The sequence below is a fragment of the Triturus cristatus genome, chromosome 11 (genome assembly GCF_964204655.1).
Source record: "Triturus cristatus chromosome 11, aTriCri1.1, whole genome shotgun sequence".
Classification (NCBI taxonomy): Eukaryota; Metazoa; Chordata; class Amphibia; order Caudata; family Salamandridae; genus Triturus; species Triturus cristatus.
In genome coordinates this window covers 1,150,606,907-1,150,629,694 of record NC_140594.1, presented here as the reverse complement: position 1 = coordinate 1,150,629,694, position 22,788 = coordinate 1,150,606,907, and the positions used below count along the sequence as shown (strand labels likewise).

General features: G+C 44.9%; 1 protein-coding gene across 1 annotated transcript in view; it reads left to right on the top strand.

Moving 5' to 3' along the window:
• LOC146788619 (uncharacterized) overlaps window positions 1-22,788 on the top strand; it is a 1,185,638-nt gene that overhangs the window by 580,350 nt on the left and 582,500 nt on the right. The gene's annotated exons all lie outside the window — the stretch shown is intronic.

The window sequence follows — 22,788 nt, the reverse complement described above, 5'->3', positions numbered from 1 at the left end:
TTTAAACATTTATAATGCTTAAACATTCATTTAAATATGACTGCCAACTTCTCGAGTATTCACCTTCTGAAATTTCGAGCCAACACAACTTCGCTAAAGATCCTTCCTCTGATCGGACTAATGATAATAAAGACTTTAAAAATACAGATTGGCGTGCCAATAATTGGTTCTTCAAACCAAATTCTAATCTTATATTGGCACGACTAATATATTTAGGTATCTTAAAAACAGATTTGTATGTCCTAATTTCTATATCATCAAGCAATTTTGCATCTTTGCCCCTAAAGATGATGGAGCAATAATCTAAGGATGGAATCAATTTTGCTCTCAACACCCTCATTAAATGTTCAAAATTAGGACAGACCAATTTGTCTCTCAATTTTCTAAAAGCAAAAGCGAGAGATAAACCCCTAGCTTCAAGTTTATTAAAATGCTGCCTAAATATCAGTCCGTCATCAAAAATAATACCCAAGTATTTATATGTTTTAACATTTTCAATCACCAGGCCGTTAATATTCCATTCTTTTATTCTCGATTTACCCTTTCCCATAGTCATTATTTTTGTCTTTTTTATATTAATAGTTAGTCCATTTTGTATGACATAGGAGTTAAAGGAATCAATTAACCTTTTTAGGCCTATAGCGGTTTGGCTCATTAAGATGGTATCGTCAGCATATTGCAAATATTTGATTTCATTACCGTATATCGAGGGTGAATGCGAATTAATAGTATTAAAATGGGCTGGGAGATCGGCCATAAAAAGATTAAAAAGGCAAGGAGCCAAAACACAACCTTGTTTTACTACGTTAGTAGTCAAACGACGAGTCGTATGTTTACCATCGCCAATCTTAATCTGAACCCAGGTGTCGGAATAAAGTAGTATAATCATTTTTAATAAAGTTTCCGATATTCCCCAGTTCCTTAACTTCGACCAAAGAGTGTTTCGCGGGACAGAATCAAACGCAGCTTTTAAGTCAATGAAGCACACATACAGTGTTTGCTTCTTCATTTTAGCTTTTTCACCTAATAATGTTAATAAAATCAAATTTGTATGAGTTGATTCACCCTTTCTAAAACCAGTTTGAGAGTTGGGAGTCAACTTCTCCTTTAAAGCCCATACCTCTAAATCATCCAACAGACAACTAGCAAAAATGTTTACATCTACATCTGTAAGTGTAATTAAGCGATAATTAGCCGGATTATCCTGGGGGCCACATTTATATATTGGTTGTATGATACTTCCGTGCCATGATAACGGAATAAGGCCTGATTTAAGTACATCATTAAACAGGAGCATTAATAGCTCCGGCCAATTCCTTAATTTAGCTTTAAATTTGGCATTCAGAATACCATTTGGTCCTGGTGCTCCATTGGATTTAATCTTATTTATCGCTTTTTTTACTTTATCAAGCGACCAAGGTTCAATTTCTACACTATACTGATGATGATAGGGACTCTCCTGTCTAATTCCATTTTTTATTCTAGACCTACAGGTAGGACTATTACTAATACACTTATTATGCAATTGGCCTTGAGTATCCACTTTCGAATTAAAAAAATTCACCCAACTTATTTCATCTACATTAGCACTACTGCTTCTATTATTTCCATTTTCAAGGTTATTAATTATGCTCCAGAATAACCGCAAATCTTTTGATTCACAAGCATAATGCATCTTAGCCCATATTGATTCATAATGCACTTGCTTTGCTCTCCAAATTTCCTTCTTGTAGCCCTGTTTTAATTCTCTAATTTTAAGGGATATCTCAAAAAAGGATACATTGCTTTTATTTCTGTACAGCAATCTAACTGCTTTATTGAGTCTTCTTTTTTGTTGTAATAGGTGGAACGTATACCACCCTGGTTTCTTAGGGTTCAATAATATACCCCTAGATGGCTTATCCCTAGCAAATTTAGCCAGGAGTTTATTGCATAAATGTGTCCACAATTCAACCATGGGTTTCCCTTCACCATAAGCAGACTGCACATCTTGTATTAAACAGGTAAGAACTCCCAAAATACTTTCCTCATTTTTTTCATTCCATATTAATCTTTTAAGGTTAAAAGCTATGGGAGCTGTTTTCAGAATTTTAGTTTCAGGCAGGCAATCAATCAATCAGTCGACATTGGTGGTTTTCATTTACTCATGGAAAGAGCAGCAAAAAGATTCCACCTTCCTATGACCAACAGAGAGCAAGATTGTTTCCTGTATGATTTTAAAGATCAACCTCAAAAAGAAGTCCGTTCTATTCCCATTATCGATTTTATTTGGCAAGAAGGCCTCAAGCTCATGCAAAATCCTAATTCTGTTCCAGCTGTTCTTCCGAGGCTAGATAAGAAATACAAAGCCCCTTCAAATTCACCTGCTTGTTTCATTTCGCAACCAAAGCCTGATTCCATTATTACTCAGGCAGCACAGCGTCAATCCAGAAATCCATCGTCTCCATTATCTGCACCGCCAGACCGAGAGGGTAGACTCCTGGATGGTTTTGGCAAGAAGTTTTCCACTATGGCTGCAACTACAGTTCGTGCGGCCAATTCTTTAGCTATCTTGGGCCCTTACGACCGCCAAATGTGGTCTGACATATCATCTCTTATAGACCTTATACCAGAAGCGTCTAGAGCAGAGGCATTAAAAAAATTTCAAGAAGGAGAAAGAATTTTCTCGGAAATAATTGATTGTGCTATTGATGTGTCTTCCACTGGTTTCCGTCTTTTGGCTGGTGCAGCAGTCCTCAGGCATCAGGGCTGGTTAAAGGCCACGTCCTTCCGTCAGGAGGTACAGGCAAAAATACTGGACATGCTTTACGACGGTGAATCATTGTTTGGCCAGCATATCGACGATGCCCTTCAAACAATTAAAAAGGACACGACACTGCCCGTGCTCTCGGAACTCTACAGTTTAAAAAGCAGCCTTTTTCGAGGTGCAAGAGGTCGTGGTTCCTCTTCTTCCTTTCGAGGAAACTCCAGTCAGTACAGACAGCGCTACTCCTCCCAAAATCAGCAGTCGTATAAACAGCATTCTTTGACCTACAGGCAGTACAGAGGTAAATCCTCTTACAGAGGAAAGGATTCCTCCAAAAAACAATGACTTTCACCATTCACCGTCACAGAGTCCTCCCGCTTTTTCAAGAGTTGGAGGTCGAATCTCCCACTTCTACTCCAAATGGTCACTAATTACTGCCGATCAGTGTGTTCTGGATATTGTGTGCAGGGGACACGCATTGGAATTTGTAAAGATTCCTCCCAATTCTCCACCAAAAGGTCCCCCTCTTGCTCACCTAAAGGAAAATTTACAGCAACTAAACATTTTGTTAAGAAAGGGCGCGATCGAAGTGGTGCCAAAACTACCGAAGGGCAGGGGATTTTATTCAAGGTTCTTCCTCATACAGAAAAAGTCGGGAGAATGGCGCCCCATCTTGGATCTACGTGCCCTGAACAAAAACATCAAGAAACAAACTTTTCGCATGTTGTCCCTTCAAGAAGTACTTCCTTTTCTATCCCAAGGAGAGTTTATGACAACTTTGGATCTCCAAGATGCTTATTTTCATCTTCCCATACTGCAGAGACACAGAACATTTCTCAGATTCAGAGTAGCCGGAAAAGGCTTTCAATTCAAAGTTCTTCCATTCGGCCTTCGTTCCGCTCCCCGAGTATTTACAAAAGTCCTTGCACTGGTGGCAGCTTACCTTTGCCTACAAGGAGTGCAAATCTTTCCATACTTAGACGACTGCAGGTACCTCTTCCAATCTCTGGGCCTCACATTCAAATGGACAAATCTCAATTTCTCCCAGCTCAAAACAGACTGTTCTTGGGAGCCATTCTAGACACCAAGCAAGCAAAAGCTTGACACGTGTCGCACGAAAGACGTCTACGCCTTCGCAATCTAGCGATTCCCGTCTAAAAGAGTCCGTTTCTGTCCGACAGTTGAAATCTTTCCTAGGAATGTTGTCCTCTTGCATTCCTCTAGTCCCTCACTGCCGCCTGAAAATGAGACCTGTCCAGAAGGAATTGGACAAACAATGGGCTCAAGTCTCGGGATCTTTCAGCGACATAGTCAAAGCCACACCTTGACTAAAGAGAGCTCTTTTGTGGTGGACTCTCTAAGAAAATGTCTCCTAAGGACGTCCATTCCTGGTGGACACTCCAAATTTCACCTGTCACGACAGATGCGTCTCTCGAGGGTTGGGGCACACACTTGCAAGGACTAACTGTAAAAGGCAAGTGGAACGTTCAACAAAAGACATTCCACATCAACCTGCTGGAGTTACTGGCCATTTTTCTGGCTCTGAAAGCTTTCCGCAGCATCATACAAGGAGCCTCGGTGTTGATCCGAACTGACAACACAACGTGCATGCACTACATTAACAAACAGGGAGGCATAAGGTCCGTCTTGCTGTCCCTTCAGGCTCAACAAATTTGGGATTGGGCGATTCAACATCACATCGTCCTTACAGCAGTTCATGTTCTGGGAGCGTCAAACAATCTTGCGGATTCCCTAAGCAGATCATCCACGACCAATCACGAGTGGGACTTACATAAACCCACTCTGGATCACATTTTTCGATTATGGGGTCCCCCGAATCTGGATTTGTTCGCAACACATCTGAACCGCAAATGCCTGTTCTACGCAAGTTGGCTTCCCCAACCAAAGTCATGCGGGATTGCCTTTTCAATGAACTGGTCGAAAATATATGCCTACGCTTTTCCACCAATACCTCTAGTCCCCAAAATTCTGCGGAAAATGAGGAACGAACCCTGTCACATTATTCTAATACCTCCCCGGTGGCCTCGACAAATCTGGTTCACGGAACTCCTGCTCCTGTCTCAGTGCGACCCAATCATCCTTCGCCCTCTTCCAAATCTTCTGACCATGGAACACGGCCAAATTTGTCATCCCGATCCAGCATCTCTACTTTTAGCGGCTTGGAACCTGAGCACTATGAATTTAAAAATTTGGACATTCCTTTAGACTGCAGAGAGGTCTTGGCTAAGGCTAGAGCACCTTCAACTGTGAAAACATATAAACTCAAATGGAACAGATTCTGTCTATGGTCCAATGAAGCTCAAGTACATCCTATCCATTCCAAGCCAGAACAACTCTTGCCTTTCTTTTTACACCTAGCAAAATCAGGCCTCTCGTACTCTACCCTTAAAGTTTTTTCTAGCAGCAATCTCACGTTTCCGTCAAGATGGCTCCAACTCACTTTACTCGTCAAGAGTAATTCAACAATTTTTCAGGGGTCTTTTTAGAATGTTTCCTCCAATTCGTCGACCACCTACACCTTGGCATTTGAACATAGTATTGGTACAGCTCATGAAACCCCCATTTGAGCCAATCCATAAGGTCGACCTCAAATACGTTACTTGGAAGACTTCTCTACTCCTGGCTCTTACTTCCTCTCGCCGGGTCAGTGACTTACAGGCGTTTTATCCACTTCAATTCGGCCTTTATCCCCAAATTGCCATTGATTTCCACCTCAATGAGCCAGTTATTTCAAAAACATTTTTCCCTAATCCTCAAACTCCTGCAGAGAAGACGCTTCATTGTTTAGACCTCAAGAGATGTCTCAAATTTTGCCTTCAAAAAACGGCTACTATTCGTAAAAATGACCAACTTTTTTTGGCCTACGGACGGATGCGAAAGGGTCATCCGGTCACCAAACAAACAATAGCATGCTGGATATCTACTGCTATTGCCTTTTGCCATCAACAAGCTGGAAAACCACTCACGGCAACTGTTAGTGCGCATTCCACCAGGAAGGTTTCTTCTTCCACTGTGCTATTTGCTGGGGTGCCTCTTCAACACATCTACAGAGCTGCAACATGGTCCAGCAGACACACCTTTATAAGACACTACTGTCTGGATGCTGCGGACAACACTGACACAGCTGTGGGACAGGCAGTCCTTCGTAATCTTTTTAAATAAGGTGAGCCTCTGATGCTTCCCTCCTCCTGTATACAAGGTACTTTTGTTGTTTATATTTATTTATATATATTTATATTTGTTTATATACCTATAGTCTTTTTGAACTGGGTATTGTGATTGCTTTGATTCTTATGTACCTTGTATTGTTCTGATATCACTGCTCACTACTCTTATTCAAGCATGTGAATCTATGAAAGACACCCCAATACTGGGGAAGAACAAAAGTTACTTACCTGTAAATTGTGGGTCTCCAGTATTGGTGTCTTTCATAGATTCACATGCGACCCACCCTCCTCCCCTCAGAGGCTCTTTTTAGGTCTCGCCTGAGCTAGCGCATGCCCTGCGCTGAGAGACATTTTCTATGCGGGTTTCCAAATTGCTACCGCTGGCCTAACGCTTGCGTTCACGCCAAGCGTGCACGCGCGCAGCAGCCAATCACTGCTGCGCACGCACCACTCGCGTGCTTCGTTCAGTCTTAATATTTTCTTTATTTTTTTAAAAACATTTTCTCATGGTTTTACATACTAAGCTGCATGTGTGTGGAAGCAAAAAATGGTTGCCTGGTTTTGGATATAGTGCAGCTTGAAATGTCTATGTTCAGAAAGTCGCCTACTGCCTCGTAGTGATATTTTCAATTTAGTAACCAACTTTCGTGATCTCAGACTGTGCGACGTTTTCAAGATCTATCAAAATGGTTACAGTTGCTGTATGATGCATTTTAGCCGTGCTTTTACTTGTTATAGTCTGTTTGCACACTTTTGCCCCCCACTCCCTCCTCCCCCCATAGCACTTGCTAATCAGCCAGAACTGGCTTTGTAATTTGGAAGAGGCATCTGTTACACTGCGCCGTGCACACATTTGTTTTTCGTTTTACTGTACCCTCTGGCAGAAAGAACTTCATTAGCTCTTGTGCACTAGAAACACAGTTTGCCCACTGTCCAGCTTGCCTCCAGTTGCAAAATGATCTTTATATATACAGCGAGGCTTAAAAAAAATGGAGTGCATTAATAATGCGTTTTCAAATCGGCTACCAAAATCCCATATTGTTTTAAAGCTTCCACCCATCCATACCGTCCCCCCATGTTTAAAAAGTAGGCTCCATTGTGTTTTCCAATCCATTGTTACGACATCTTGCTGGAATGTATGTCTTAATTTTTCCCACTACCCACGCGCCCCCACCCCTCCCCGCCCCCTTCCTTGCCCTTCGTCATTAAAAAAGCCTTAGGTGGCTTGCGCCTACCCTGTTTTCGCTCTTCGTAAACGGGGTGGCTGACTTCCTCTTGGAGACCCCCACCGATGCCCCAGTGTTGGCGAAAGAACGTATACCTGTCCTCATGTTCGCAGATGATACTTTGATAGTTTCTAAGACCCCCAGTGGCCTACAAAAAGCCCTTAGTAGGTTTGAGGACTTTTGCTCGACTCGGGGTCTTGTAATTAATACAGAGAAGACCAAATGTATGACTTTTAATGAGCACAAATCCTTTCGGGGTAAGGTTTTTATGAATAATGTACCTCTCGAAAAAGTCGATGCCTTTACATATTTGGGGTCACGCTTCAGTCAGATATGAGCTGGTCTAAACAAATTAATACAGCTACCCTGAAGCCTAAACAACTGGCTGGGACACTCGCAGCTAACTTTAAAACCTCTTTCTCCAAACTGATTAGCCCACTGATGGAGATTTACGGTCTGAAAGTCCTAAGCTCCACTCTGTATGGTGCGGAACTATGGGTGTTCCAGAATCTTTCCACCATAACGGTTGCTGAAAAAACTTTCTTGCGCAAGGTTATCGCCGTCCCAAAAAGTACTCCCATGTGCCCGTTATTGATCGACTTGGGGAGGAAAACAATAAGGGATCTGGCTAAACTCCGCCCCCTATTATATTGGCGAAGATTGTGGTGTACGGTTGAACTTTCTCATTACGCAAGAGGGCTAAAAGATGTTATAGACTCAGATTGTTTCCACAGGATTAAATGGCTTGGGGAGATAAGGTTGTTGCTGGTGAACCTAGGTCTGAGAGAACTTTGGGAAGATCCCTAAAATGCTTCTTTTTCATCTAAGAAGATATTGAAGGAGAAGTATTGGGATATGATAACGGCATTATTACGAGCGCAGGGAGCAGTAAAACAACTGTCAGGTTGGTTTCTTGAACTAAAGACAAAACCTGCACTAGAACATTATTGGGATTTTATAGAGAAACCTTTAGACAGGAAGTTATACTTCCAAATGAGGATTGGTACCCTACCCGTTAGATCATTAACTGGTAACTGGGTTGGGGATACTATGAAAGTCTGCCCAAAATGTTTAGACAAAGAAGAAACGGTTAGTGATTTGTTGTTTTTTTGCCCACTGTATAAAAAACCTCGTGCCATGTGGATCATACCTATTTGTAGACTCCTGGGTTTTAGGAAGCATGATGAGGCCCTAAGAATCCTCTCAACGGATACATCGCAGCCAATAGCAATTGCCATGGCTAAGTTTCTAGGCTGGGCCTGGTCCATTAGATCTAGGGTGCCGCTTCAGGTTATCTGATTGTAATGGTCTCAGTTATGAAGACAGGCCAAACAATGTTATGAATTGCTTGGAATAATTTGAGCGTAAATGTATTTTAATTCAAATTTATACAACTATCTTACTCAGAAGTATTTACTGTTTAATTCCTTTTTAAATGTTTAAGATTCAGATTATTTATTATCTTAATATATTTGTTGTAATGCATGTGTTTCGCTTTTATGACAAAACTGTCGAATAAAGCATATGTTTGATCTTGATCTGATCTTAGGTGGCAAAATGTAGTGAGGAGAGTCCATTGATGGAGGCCGGAAAAGCCGTTCTGCTCTACAAATGTATTTTTGATTAATTGTGTTCTGCCCCGGTCTGATTATATCTCCCTTTTTAATCATTTACAGAGATTACAACAATAACAATAGAACTGTGTGCCTCAGTGCCACCAATGTATGTTTGCAGTTCCTCTTCCGTTGCCCTAACTGATCTACTCCGGTTTTAGTTTTGCTCACTTGCCCCCTCCTGCGTAACTTCTGCTTAGTGTTGCATAATCCCTACCCTCAGTTAGCATCTTATTTTTAGCACCAGCTGAGCTTCTTTCTTGTGTGTTAATGCCTTCTTCCCTGCTCACTCCTCTGCATTCTTATTAAGCCATTCTCGTTCTTATCCGGAACAATTAACACCACCCCACCTCGCGCTGCTCTTCTCCTCCTCAATCTCCTTCCTTGTGCCTCACACTGCTGTTCTCCACCTCAATCTCCTTCCTTGTGCCTCATGCTGCTGTTCTCCACCTCAATCTTCTTCCTTGTGCCTTACGGTACTCTCCTCCTCACTCTCCTTCCTTGTGCCTCACGCTGCTCTTCTCACTCTCCTTCCTAGTACACTACTCTCCTCTCCTTCTCACTCTCCTTTCTTGTGCCTCACGCTACCCTTCTCCTCTCTCTCCTTCCTTGTGCCTCACACTGCTCTTCTTCTCTCTCTCCTGTTCTCCTCTCTCTCCTTCCTTGTGCCTCACGCTGCTGTTTTCCTCTCTCCTCCCTTCTACCTCCAGCTTCTCTTCTCTGCTCTTTTTCCTTGTACCTCCTGCTGCTCTTCTCCTCGCTCTCCTTCCTTGTACCTCACGCTGCTCTTCTCGCTCTCCTTCGTTGTGCCTCCTGCTGCTCTTCTCCTTGCTCTCCTTCCTTCTGTCACATGCTGCACTTCTCACTCTCCATCCTTGTGCCTCACGCGGTCCTTTGCCTCACTCTCCCTCTTTGTACCTCCGGCTCATCTTCTCATCACTCTCCTTACTTTTGCCTCACGCTGCTCTTTTCCTCCTCAATGTCCTTCCTCATGCATCACACTGCCCTTCTCCTCACTCTTCATCCATTTGCCTCACGCTGCTCTTCTCCTCACTCTCCGTCTTTGTGCCTCACGCTGCTCTTTTCCTCCTCAATGTCCTTCCTGATGCCTCATGCTGCTCTTCTCCGCACTCGCCGTCCTTGTGCTTCATGCTGTTCTTCTCCCCTCCCTCTCCATCCTGGTGCCTCCTGCTGCTCTTATCACTCTCCATCCTTGTACCTCCTGCTGCTCTTCTCCTCACTCTCTGTCCTTGTGCCTCACGCTGTTCTTCTCCCCTCCCTCTGCGTCCTATTGCCTCACGCTGCTCTCCTCCCCACTCTCCTTCCTTGTGCCTCACACTACTTTTCTCCTTGCTTGCCTCACTTGTACCTCCTGCTGCTCTTCTCCTCCCTCTCCTTACTTATGGCTCATACTGCTCCACAACTAACTATCCCAATACAACACAGATAACTCCACTACACACCACATACATACAACTCCACGACACATAGGTAAAACACATTCCCATTTACAACGCCAAAAACTCTAACTCAATTAAATGCGAGACCTATTGCATTTTCAATGCTTGTTTCTACTTGACTCTATATCACTCTTGTGCTACGAAAATTTGAGGGCCTGAGCCTCTGAGGAGAACATTCTAAGAGGGTGTGGACGCCTGATTGGCTGGAATTTGGACTAAAACATAATGACAGTAATATGTTATAGAAGTGACAAGTTGTCTATCCATAAAAACTCTATGGTTTTACTTTCTTTAATGCTTATATTGGATTATATTATTACTGCATTGCTATGTTATGTACCGTGGGACTCCCACTTCGACGACGGGGAATATTCAAGCATTTGAATCTATGAAAGACACCAATACTGGAGAACCACAGTTTACAGGTAAGTAACTTTTGTTCATCTTTCTCCTACCTTGCTCCCCTGCATTGGAACCAGCTTCCTACTCACCTGAGACAATGCCCCGACTATCCACGCTTCAGGAAACTACTTAAGACCACTTTGTTCTGAAATTTTCCGTCAGCCTGCACAGAAGCTCCGTTCAAAGCGCAGGGATATGCCTCCGTGAGTGATTCAGGCGCTATATAAAACCCATAAATAAATAAAGAGCGCGACACTGTATGACATCACTGGAGCCATTAAGAGCCCCATATTTTTCCCCACGCTTTCGCCACATAACCGTTTTTCCTTACTCTACGTTTAGGGGATTCTTGAACTTTTGAGATTTTCTCATCAAATGTGCACCTTTATGCGCCAATGTCGCCACATAAAAAATCGGGTTTTAAGCACTGCAAAGGCTGGGAAGGTTTAATGTCTTTTACAAATCCTCATGACATGTCTTTGGTGTATGGGGCCAGATCATGGGGTCGACACCTGTCCCAGTTGTCAGCGAATGAATCTGAAGGCCCTGAAAGAAAGAGCTGAAATTGTTCATGGCCAGAACAAGAGATGAGAGAAGAGCTTGTTGCAATTCTTGTCCAAGGTTTAAGTTCCCATATCCTCATTCATCGAAAGACAAGTCACGAGGCCGACGTCTCCCCATCTGACTTTGGACTGACTCCATCTCTGGCGCCACTACCTGCGTCATCTTCGGTACTGGTGCCTCTTCCAACTTCTCCTCTGGCTCCAAACACAACACCATCTTCAGATCCAGTTCTTCTGCCTCAGCAGGAGCATGGGTGCTCAGACTTCCCAACTCTGGGTATGGGTTCAAGTCACTTCTTGAATGCCATGTTCAACATCTTTAATAGGGCGATGATTCCATCTCGTGCTTCTACAGGATTCATGGGTCCTATTACTTATTCCCTGGAGAGCTTTCCAGCGCCTTACCAGCAGGCACCCTTTATCCTATTCATGCTGATGGCTCAGATAGCTTGGCCGATTCCAGCGCCGAAGGAGGTTCCTAGAAAAAGGATGCCTTCTTTAGGCCTTCCTCCTGTAGGAGTGTCACTGACACCAAAAGTGCCACCTTAGGTGCCAGCTCTCTCGGTATCAACGACATGAGCTTTGATTCTTGTGCATCTTCTAGACTTCCCTGCACTCTACTGATGTCGCTGGCATAATACAGATGCCGTTGATGCTGCAGCATAGTTTTAGAAGGGAGAATGGAAGCCTAACGTCTCATAGAGAAAGGTCAGTATTTTTTGGGGGAGCGAGACTCTCAAGAGGGACCCGGACTTTAAAGGGTTAAGGGAGGCAAGTGGTTTAGATACTCCTCCAGAATAGGAATTGTTGTCATCATAGAGTATTCCGCCTCCAAAAGTCACTTCATACCATTCTGTCATCAAGAAAACTGAGGAAATGTTAAATCTACCCCACCCTACCACTGTGTCAAATATATTAACTGAAGTAGTACATTCTGCTCAGTGTCCTCTGAACCTCTACTACCCTTCAATGAGGCTTCAATTAGCCTATTTTAGACATTTGGCAGAAACCGAGGATGGCCTCAGCTGTTCCATGGCCGATAGCCAGAAGATATAAACTTGTTCCTGGCAATCTGCTCTTTTTGTTTTCGGATCCTTCACCAGAGAGTCTGATTGTTCAGGCTTCATGCTCTTTTAAGTTGACCCCTGGAGTATCCTCCTCCTCACCTGCAGATAGGGAATCCAAGAAGATGGAACAGTCAGCAAAAAAAGTTCTTCTCGTCTGGGAACTTTGCTCTAAAATCTATGAATGAAACCTGTCAGCTGTGTAGATACATCCATCCCTTCCGGATTCCGCTAAGGCTATTGTTCCAAAACTGCCTGAGAATGTACAGAAGCATTTTTCAGAATGTTTGAAAGATGGTCAAGCTGCAGCCAACTATATGATACAGTTGTGGCTAGATAAGCCAGATTCTGTGGCAAGGGCATTGGGCACTTCAATTTTACCAGAAGACATGCACGTTTGAGGGGTTCTGGATTTTAACAGGATGTGCAGAACACCCTGATGGATTTGCTCTTTGATGACTCTCACGTGTTCGGAGCTGAAGATTATTCAGACTTAGAATGTTTTAAAGACAGCAAAGCCACAGCTCATTCTTTGGGACTTCAGTCACAGCCTAAAGATTAATGGCAGTTCAAAAGATTTTCAGGCTTCTCCAGAGGCTTTTCAATTCGTGGAAGTCAGCAGTATGTCCAGCACTAGCAGAAGCAGTAGCAGTTGTCCACCCCCCTGTCCAGGAGTTATAGGGGGTTTCGGAAGGGGTAGGCAGTGGTTGTTCCCTTCCTCTATCTTCTGCCTCGTCTACTTCCTCCTTCTCTAAAAAACACAGGGAAGCAGCCCTAGTTATCTCATCTTTAAGCATGCTTCACCAGTGGGAGGATAGGTGTCCCAGTTTCTGCACTGATGGAGGTCGATTATAATAGACTTTGCTAAGTATTGCAGAAAAGGGGTATACCGTACCCTTCCAGTAGTTTCTCTCACACATTCCTCCCTAACCAAATTCACTTTCTGCAGACCATCTTTGGCACCTCCAAGAGGAAGTCCAATCCCTACTTCATAAGGGTACAGTGGATTTGATTCTGGAGCAGGAACTGGGTCAGTTATTTCCTGATTCCCCAGAACGATGGTTGTTTATGTCCGATACTAGACAATTACATAATTCACAGCTCATCAGTGGCATTTCACAACCTGAAAAAACAGTGCAGTACCATACATACAATTATAAAAGGTTACATCGATCACATGGGGGTCGTGGACCACTCAGCACCTCATCGCTATACACCACCATCGCAATACTTTCTTAGTGCAAAACATAACGACTTATGCGGTTCATATTGTACAGGCTCAGCTCTGCAAGTGGTTCTGAGGGTCAGGGTGGGGGGATACATGTGCAATAGGAGCAGCGTCCGCATCAGGAGTAATCTTGCTCGCCTTACAATTCTTATACATAGCCCATAAGTTCTTCGGTCTATTGCGGGGGGGGAGTTAACATATCACTGTAGTTTTCAATCTAGGTACAACAAAAGATATCTTTTGACCATTGAGCTAATGTAGGTGTAGGACCGCGGAGCCAACATATTGCCACACACCTCTTTACCAATAGTAAACCCATATCTATCAGCCTTCGCTTTCCCTTAGGGATAAGTTTAGAGTACCCAAGCAGAGCAAGCAGCGGTTCAGGGACTATTGCTAACTCTGTAATACGGTTTAATTCGTCAAAAACCAGACCACAGAATCGCGCTATCCCCGGGCATGTCCAGGCTAAATGAAAGAAATCAGCAGACCGTTCGTTGCATCTGTCACATGTAGACTGCTCTTGCAGACCATACCTATACAGACGCTCTGGGGTATAATAAACTCTGTTAAGGAATTTAAAATGCACCAACCTGTGCCGACCATTCAAGGATATGCGCTTTGTGCTCATGCAGCAGTAGGACCATATGTCGTCAGTGAGGTCACTCTGCCAGGCCAGTCTTGATTTAGTGTATTTACTTCCCCTATTGGCCATTGTAGTGTGATATATCCTAGACACCATCCTAGAGGGTGAATGTGCTTTAATGTGGGCAGTCAGGGCCAGCACCTCGGGGGGTTCCTTCATATCCTCTCCCAATAATTCGCTAAGAGCATGTCTGACTCTGTGTAATTGGAATCTAGCAAGTAGTGTTGGTGTGTCTTCTACCCCAGTCATATCGCCCCATGTGCGTGCAACACCGTCCGAGAAGAGATCACCTATGTATTGGGCCTTAAGCGTCTGCAGAGCAGCAATAACCCCTCTGTCTTTACATGGTGCAAACCAGTGGCACCACTCAAGACGGGCCGCTGGAGAGTACAGAATGAATCCTGCCTGAGTAGTCAACAAATAATGCCAGGCACGAGCAACTGTGTTAAGGGAATCCAGTATACCCGTGCGCCTATCGGAGGGTGTAAACAGCATGGCCGGTAGTGGCCTAGGGGCAGTAACTATTGTTTCAATCCGGACGTGCAGTATTTCAAGCGGGCCATGTATCCAATGATATGCCTGCGCACTTTGAGCAGCTCTATAATATAGGTCTAAATCTAGCGAGCCCAGTCCCCCCATTGAATACGGCAGTGTGAGTATTGGCTAGGTGACGCGCGCTTGCTTGCCCACCCATGCAAGACGCACCATAAGGGACTGAAGGCGTTGGAAAAACACTTGAGGCAGTACCATGGGTATATTTGTGAAGAGAAAAAGAAAGCGTGGCAATACAATCATTTTCATAAGGGACACTACCCATTAGGTATAAAGGGAGGTTCACCCAGCGATTGACGTCATCTTCCAACTTACTAATTGCCAACCCATAATTCTCCTTGAGGACCACCTCAGAGTCTGTATGCAGTTTGACCCCCCCAGATAGCGTACCACCTCTGTAGACCACTGCAGAGGATATTCAGGTTCAAAGGTCTTCGTGGCCGGCGTTAGGGGAAACATAATGGATTTGTTCCAGTTGAGTCTTAGGCCAGACATGGAACTAAAAAGCACAACCTCCCTTAAGACAGGGTAGAGGTTGGTTATGGGTCACGGAAGTAAAGTAATGTGTCCTCTGCATATGTGGAGACTATCAATTGATAGTTCGGGAAGCGTATGCCTCTGTGATTATGATTCTCCCAGAGGGCACATGCTAGGGGTTCAGCAACCAGGGCATATAAAATAGGAGACAGGGGGCAGCCCCGTTTTGTCCCCCTGGATATTTGGATAGTGTTGGTGACCAGGGAGCCTATTTTTATGCGTGCCGTGGGGGAGCAATACAGCACAGCGAGAAGTTGAAGGAACACCTCCCCCACTCCCACGCAAGTGAGGACTTGTTGTAAGAAAGGGCCATTCAACGGAGTCGAACGCCTTCCCCATATCCAAAAATACTGCTAATGCTTGTGTGCTGCAGGGTGGCAAAGACCATATGCAAGTTGTATGTCAGGTTCCTGCCCGGTACAAATCCCGCCTGCTCCGGGGCCACTAAAGTCGGGACAAGTGGGACCAAGTGATTAGCAAGCAGTTTCGCAAACATTTTTGTGTCCCCATTCATTAGGGACTGTCCTTACAAGATCTAGCTGCTGGGGGCCTAAAGATCATTAACACTGCTCCCACCCACATTGCTGGTCACACTCTGGATCTCATCCTTGCCAATTCTTCGGACATTAAATGTGGTGAAACTCTGCCGCTTACTTGGTCTGATCATTCAATGATTAATTTCCAACTGTTGGGTCCCATTGAACATCCTCCGGCGACAATTAACAATTCGGTTACCCGCCAGTACAGACCTTGGCACAAATTAACGGCCAACCATTTTTCCTCACTGTTTGCTGAGTTGGATTGGGATAGTATGCAGGGGGATGTGGATCAGCAGCTGGAACTATTTGATTCGATAGTTGAAAATTTACTAGACAGAGTAATTCCTCTTAAGCCTCTTAGATTTTCACCTACAAGGTCTGCTACTGGCTGGTACACGCCTAGCTTACGGGTGGAGAAAAGTGCCTGTAAAAAACTGGAGCGGACTTGGCGACGCTCACATAATGAGCAAGCTAAAACTTCTTATAAAGCAGGTATGGCAACCTATCATAAAAATGTTAAATTGGCCCGTAAAATTCATATTGCTGAAACATTAGAACAGGCAGGTAACAATGCTAGGATGCTTTTTCAAATTGTACAGGATTTTACTAACCCCAAATCCTGTCAGACCACGGTTAGTTTTTCTCAGACATTATGTGATGATATCTCCTCTTTTTTTGTACAAAAAATTGAGAGTATCTATCAAAATATCATCCTCTCTAATACTCTTACTTCAATTCCTGCGGAGATTACTCTTCATCCCAATAGGGAAGGACCTTGTCTGACTACATTTCCTGCTATTACCATCTCAGAAGTGCAAACCCTCTTGGAATCCACCCGATCCGGATCCCCCCTGGACACTATTCCTGCTAAAATCTCCTCCAGATTTGCGGCTCAGCTGGCGCCCCCATTTTGCTCCATAATTAACACTTCTTTAAGATCTGCTCGCCTTCCTCACACGTGGAAACACGCTCAAATTCTGGCCATCCGCAAAAATGCTAACATCTCTCCCGAGGAAGTGCCAAACTATCGCCCGATCTCGTTGCTTCCTTTACAGAGCAAGATCACGGAGAAGCATATCAACAAGCACTTATATGCTTTCCTTGAGTCTTCTGGTGCTTTGGACGTTTCGCAGTCAGGGTTTCGAGCAAAGCATAGCACTGAGACTGCCATGGTGGAGTTGACGGATAATATCAGAATGGCTCTGGATCAAGGTCAAGCGGCACTTTTGGTGCTGCTTGACCTTTCAGCAGCATTTGATACCATCTCTCACCAAGTTCTCTTGCATAGACTACTAGAGTGTGGCACCTGCAGATCTGCATTGAGCTGGTTGTCAGATTTCTTGTCCAACCGTACTCAGGCAGTGTCAATGGGTCCTTTTACATCTGCTCGCTCACAGGTCACCAGAGGCGTCCCGCAGGGCTCTTGTTTGAGCCCTACTTTATTTAACATCTATGTGACGCCCCTGGCTATACTGATGAGGGACTTGGGGTTTAACCCCATCTCTTACGCAGATGATACTCAACTCCTCCTCACCTTCGACAAAAGGAGATCAGACATACAAACCATCTTTTCTCAGGGTCTGATGGCCATTGCCTCCTGGATGAAAACCAACTATCTCCAGTTAAACTCTGAGAAATCTGAGATTCTGCTGTTCGGAGGTGCTGACATCTGTTGGTCACCTAGTTGGTGGCCGGAGGAGCTGGGTAAAGCCCCTGCACCTAAAGAGGTAGTTAAAAATCTGGGCATTAAGCTTGATAATAAACTTACTTTGCAGACCCATGTTAATACAATTGCTGGGTCTTGCTATCACACTCTAAGTTTACTTAGAAGAGTTTTCCCGCTGCTTCCTTTTTCCACCAGGAAGACTCTAATTCAGGCCTTGCTCATGAGCAAGATTGATTATTGTAATGCTCTTCTTCTCTCTGCTCATGCTGCCTCTTTGGACAAATTACAGGTCATCCAAAATACAGCTGCTCGACTGGTTACGGATTCTCCGGCCAGAACTCCCTCTCTGCCTTTATTGCATGAATTACATTGGTTGCCAATTAGAAATGAGTGCAATTTAAAACAGGTTGCATGATTTTCAAGGCTCTAAAAGAGCTGAGTCCCTGCTATCTAACTAAGAAACTCAAGGCTTACAATCCTATATCCTCACTTAGATCAGGATCAAAAGCACTTCTCGCTGTCCCCAGAATATATAAAGCCCGTTCTGGTGGCAGGGCCTTTTCGTATTTGGCTCCTTTGTTTTGGAACAGCCTTCCCCAAAATCTTCGCATGGAAATGTCCCTCCCCCGTTTTAGAAAGTTGATGAAAACATACCTCTTCTAGCTCAAGATAGTCTGCTGTTGCAAGCGCAGAGATACCCTTAGGGGTGATTCAGCGCTATATAAAATTATAAATAAATAAAAATAAATAAATAATGGACAATACGAGGCACAGTCGTCCGGGGGCTTACCCGGCTTAAGTATAGTCACTATGACCGCCTCTCTTATGGAAGGGGGCATCGCGACAGTGGTGCACATATCCTCAAACAGCGTGATCAAGTGTGGCAGCAAATGGTCAATGAACGCCTTGTAAAAGGCGACAGTGAGGCCATCTCCTCCCGGCACGCTTCCCGCCCTCATACCAGAGAGGGCTAGTAGTATTTCATCCCTCTCAATCTGCCGCATAAACAATTCCCGATACCAGTTGGACAACCATGGTAGTTTAATATGCATTAAGTAGTCTAAGATGAGATCATCTGAATTGCAGCCTCTCGAGGAATACAAGTCCGAATAGTATTGTCGGAACTGCTCCACAACCTTGACTTCTATTATTAAGGCTTTTGTTCTGAGTTCTGGGATCGTTGTAGCGTCCTGCATTGTCTGAGGAGCTGTGCAAGAACCGCCCCCGGCCGCTCACCTTCACCATAAGTGCGAGCAGTGGCATATTTCCCTAGGTGTTTGATCTTCGCATCTGCCTCTGCATGGTAGTCCTCCAGGGTCGGTTTTAATTCTAGGGTAAGTGCCTTGTTAGGGCCAGCTAGCAGGGAGGTTTCCAACACCTTTAATTTGCGTTCAAGATCCGCCAATCTATTGCGAAACGACTTAAGGACTCCCGCATGTTTGGATATTGCCTCCCCCTGGATATATACCTTGAAAGCCTCCCATACAGTTTGGAAGGAATCTACTGATCCTACATTAGCCTCAAAGTACATCTCTATACCCATGGCCATGTCCTCCTTAAGGACGGTGTCCAGGAGGGAATAGGGTGGAAAACGCCATGTAAAGGGGGGATACGTTTCTTGGGAGAGTCTAGCACCAATAGAAGGGGAGAATGATCAGAATAGGTGCGAGGCAGAATCGAACAAGACTTAATATGTGGTAATAGTAGTCTAGTAGTAAACCAGTAGTCAATTCTAGTGTGGACATTGTAATACGCAGAATAATGTGTGTACCCTCCTTGTCCCGCATGTCGATAGCGCCAGACATTGTTAATGGCTAACCTGACCAGAGAGGCCTCCATAGTTTTAGCCGAAGCAGAAACGCGCCTCTCTGGGCTGCCGGACCTTTCCAAGGCAGGGTATCTGACAAAATTAAAGTCTTCTCCCCACAAGAGATGCCCAGTTGCACGTAGGAGAACGAGGTCTGTCAATTTTGCTATAAAAGTCTGGGTTAACATAATAAGGGCCATAAACATTTACCTGAAGCAACTCCATCCCCTTGCCGCAACACATATTGACCCTCCCCATATGTCTCCAATGGCGACAATCGGAACGCCTTCTTAGGGTTCACCCATGTCAGGACCCCCCTAGCATATGTGGAGAAGCCGGCCGCATGCACGTTGCCCTGCAGTCCTCAAGAGCGTAAAATAGGGCTGTCCAGTGGGAGGTGCGTCTCCTGCAATACGGTGATATCAATGTCATGCCGGTGTACGTAACTTAAAATTTTGCAAACTTTCCTATGGTCGTTTAAGCCTCGCACATTCCATGTGAGCACGGTAACAGAGTCTGGGCAGTCGTCTTTGCGTGTCTCAGCCCTATCCGTAATGAGTGGGTGCCAAGTATGATTGCCACATTACCAATATCTTTGGACCGATACAACCTTGGTACAGCACATCTCGAATTGCCACACAAGAAAAAAATGTAAATGTTTGTCTCAATACATTCCCTCCCACCACCCACGTCAGGCTATTCCCAACTGTGCCTGACCGACCAAATACACCCCTCCCAACCCAAACCAGAGGCAAAAGTACTTGAACAGTATCAGTCAAACTGGGTGCAATATCCATTCTTACCTCATCCCAACTTAAACAATAATGTTGTGTTTCACACGAGGGCAGATGTTGCGTACATCAGAAACACATATGCTATGTGCTATTATAGCATGCCGTACCTTCCACCGCCTTAATGGGTAGTCTACGCAGCCAGAACCCTCCCGCCATTCTAATATAACTTGAAATGCAATAAGTCCAGCATATAAGCAACACATGGAGCATCTGTACCTCCCATCGTGGCTCTATATGTCAAGTTAACTGCGACTCAGCACTAGTCTCATACAATATATATCAATGGGCAGCAGGCAGGCCCACACCCTCCACTCGGGACAAATCGACCCCAAACACCCCAGGTGAGCACTGACTTAAAATACCATATTGTCCAACTCATTCCTGCTCTTCCAGAGGTCCACCAACTGCTCCCTCGTGCACCTCCCGCGCCGGGCTCCTCCGCAACTCCCTAGTGCATTCCTTCAGTGCTTTTTGGAGAGACTTGGGGTCAGTGAAAATCCGCGATGAACCATTCTTGTTAATCCGTAGTTTGGCGGGGTATAACATGGCGTAGTCAATATTCAGCTCTCTCATTTGTCGCTTTTACGGGGCAAATTGTCTGTGCGCTTTCTGCACCCGCGCCTGTAGAGGAGACAGGGTTTTATGTGCACACATTGCTATGTTAGCATAAGCGCTTTAGAAGTTAAACGCCATCTTGCCACTTTGCTGCTTTTGCACACAACACTACAGGTAGCTGTTATTACAAGTAAAACTGCTTGCTTGCTTTTTCTTCACATGAGAACGGTCTGTTGTTCACATCCCTAGACATGCACCGCGACCTTAGTCTGAACACTGTGTGCAGAGGCCGTCAAGGTCAAATAACAATGTATGCTGTTGAATTCAGGTTGATCGGCCCACGCTCTAGACACAACAAGCACACAGCTGCAAATATCTGAAACTCAGGTGCCTTTAATATTGCATTTGCATGCATGATTCAGGCACTTGGATAAAACCTTTCCAGACACAGAGATCCTGTGATGTGATTCATCTAAGCTGATCTTTGTGGTATGGGGTTCAAACCTAGAGACCTTCTATTAGTTTATAAAACTAGTTTACTAGCCAAGGGAGGGTGGTTCACAAGGTATCATAGGACCTGTTTTCCACTATCATTTTTAATATGATTTCTCCCTTCATTTCCTATGAAATTGTAACAATGCTGATGGTTTTATTTCAAATCATTTGTCTGCTTATGTTAGCCAAAGTACTGCACCTTAGAGCACGTAGTTAAAAATAAACATTTTAAACTTTTCCGTGTCTCTGATTACTCTTGTTGTGGACTGATATGAGAATAATAACGAAAAGGTGTTTCTGATTCCCACCATTCCTGAGAGTACTCAAAGTCGCTTCTTCTGGGTTGTCTAATCATTGGTAGCTTCGAGATGATACGGAGAACAAATGAGACACTGATGCTAGTCGGATAGAGGTTCTGGGTACTGAGGTGAGTTTCTTGGTACACCACAATTCACTGAGGTCCTGGTTTCCTGTGTATAGTTCCGTGCATGAGCAGAATCCCCGCAACCCGCTGTGAAATCAGGATTTAAGGAAATGTTGGATCCCTCATGCTGTAGAGATTCCTTAGATCTGGCTGCAGATAATGCCGAGTCACGGTCCCTGTAATTCAACAGTCGGGTAATTCAACAGTCGGGCAATTATGGGCCTAGGCGATGCCCCATTAGGGGGCACGGGCCTAATGATCTATGCGCACTCTACACAACAAATATGGCTGAGAAGATGTCTTTGCCCAGTAGAGTGATCAGCAAAGTCTCTACAAACTTCTCCATGTTGCCCGTTAGAGTAGTCTCTGGGACCCCCGTTATGCGCAGGTTATTACGGCGAGAGCACGCCTCCAAATCATCGGCCTTTTCTTGAAGGGTCTGCAGGGTTCTGTCTGCTTTTGGCGATCAGTATCCAGTGATGTGTGCGCCTCCTCCACTTCGGTGATCCTGCGCTCCGCCATGTCCAATCTCTCCGCATGCTTATCTATTCTCTCAGACATTCTATCCATGCGGTAAGTGAGGGCGTCAATTTTGGAGCCCTGGCCCGCCAGGCTACCCTGCAAGTCCCTTTCCACAGAAATCAGCATGGTACAGAAATCTCCCTCCCCCGTCAGGCGGGTGCTCTAGGGCAGCATCGTCATCATCAGCAGTAGATACTCTGTTCTTGGACTTCCTCTGGTCGAACGTGAGCTTAGGCTGGTTTCTGTCGACCCTGCCCATCGTGTGAGTCTCCAGACCAGGAAGCACCAGGTTGCAATAACATGATGGACGAGTAAGGAAGGGGAGGGGGTCAATGCAGGCTAGGAGGGGTGTACTTTTTGCTCACTTTCGCCGAGGACTGCATTACTCGCAATGTCTCTAAGTGCGCACAGGAACGCACAGCCAGGGTGATTTAAATACAACAATGTCAGGTTGACGAAGGAAATGGTGGTGGGATGCCACTAGGATAGCAGGCCAGGCGCATAGAAGCAAGAGCAGGCAGGGCGTCGAGAAGCAAATACAGGCCGCGTCGGTCCCCCCAACACTGTGTAGAAGCTCGGGGATCATAATCTCTTCGTCAGGCTAAGGCCCCCCCGGCCAGGCAGGGATGATCGCACTTCACGGCTGCATATACATTGCCATCAGTCGCACCACTCCGTGATCATACCATGTAAGTGTCCACGTGTCTTCACAGTAGCAGCTGTCTTAGGGCGCCAATAGAAGTCCACAGGCTAGGCAGGAG